Raw genomic sequence first — 1156 nt, 5'->3', positions numbered from 1 at the left:
CTCAACATCACTAATCATCAGGGAAATGCAAATTAAAACTCCAATGTGATATCTTTCTTCAGTTAGAATAACTCTTGTCAAAAAGAGAAAATAACAAATACTGGTAAGGATGTGGAGAAAAGGGAACTACCGCCTTGGTGGGAATGTAAATTAGTACAGCCATACTGGAAAACAGTGTGGAGGTTCCTCAGAAAACTAAAAATTGAGCTACCTGATGATCCAGTCATCCCACTACTGGGTATATACCCAAAGGAAATGAAACCAATGTNCGTTCCCAAATTGCAGCCACAGTCTGCTCCCCCGATCCAAACCTCCAGAGTACCCTTTCTCCCCCAGAGTCAGGCCAGTGCTGTGCTCAGCACCCCCTCCACACCCCACCCCAGGGCCAGAGTCACAGCTAACAGAGCCCAAGCTGCCAGGAGGGCTGCAGCCACTGATCCTGGTGCTGTGGGCAGTCAATATCTAACCCTGCCACAGTGTGTACCTGTACCCCAAGACCAAGGTGCTACAATAAGCTTGTGAGACACTGAGCCCTTATGACCAGAAATTGAAACTACTATAAGGAAACGTAGAGAAAATGCTACACAAAATGAGAGTGGGCAATGCTTTTTTAACAAGACTATAAAGGCACAGGCAACTAAAGCAGAAACAGATAAATGGGTCTGTGTCAAACTGAAAAGCTTCTGCACAACAAGGGACACTATAAACAAAGTGAAGAGACAAGGTACAGAATGGGAGAAAGTATTTGCAAATTACACATCAGCCAAGGGGCTAATTTCAAAAATGTATAAGTAACTCAACAGCAAAACAACCAAATTTCAAAGTGGGCATTTGACCTGAACAGACCTTTTTCAAAAGAAAACATACAAATGGCCAACAGGCACACGAAAAACTTCTCAGCATCACTAATCATCAGGGAAATGCAAATGAAAACAATGCGATATCTTCAGTTAGAATAACTCTTATCAAAAACAGGAAATAACAAATGCTGGTAAGGATGTGGAGAAAAAGGAACTACTGCCTTGTTGGGAATGTAAATTAGTACAGCCATACTGGAAAACAGTATGGAGGTTCCTCAGAAAACTAAAAATTGAACTACCTGATGATCCAGTCATCCCACTACTGGGTATATACCCAAAGGAAATGAAACCAATGT

This window comes from Galeopterus variegatus, unplaced genomic scaffold (assembly GCF_000696425.1).
Source record: "Galeopterus variegatus unplaced genomic scaffold, G_variegatus-3.0.2 Scaffold16290, whole genome shotgun sequence".
NCBI lineage: Eukaryota > Metazoa > Chordata > Mammalia > Dermoptera > Cynocephalidae > Galeopterus > Galeopterus variegatus.
This window is presented reverse-complemented; position numbering follows the sequence as displayed.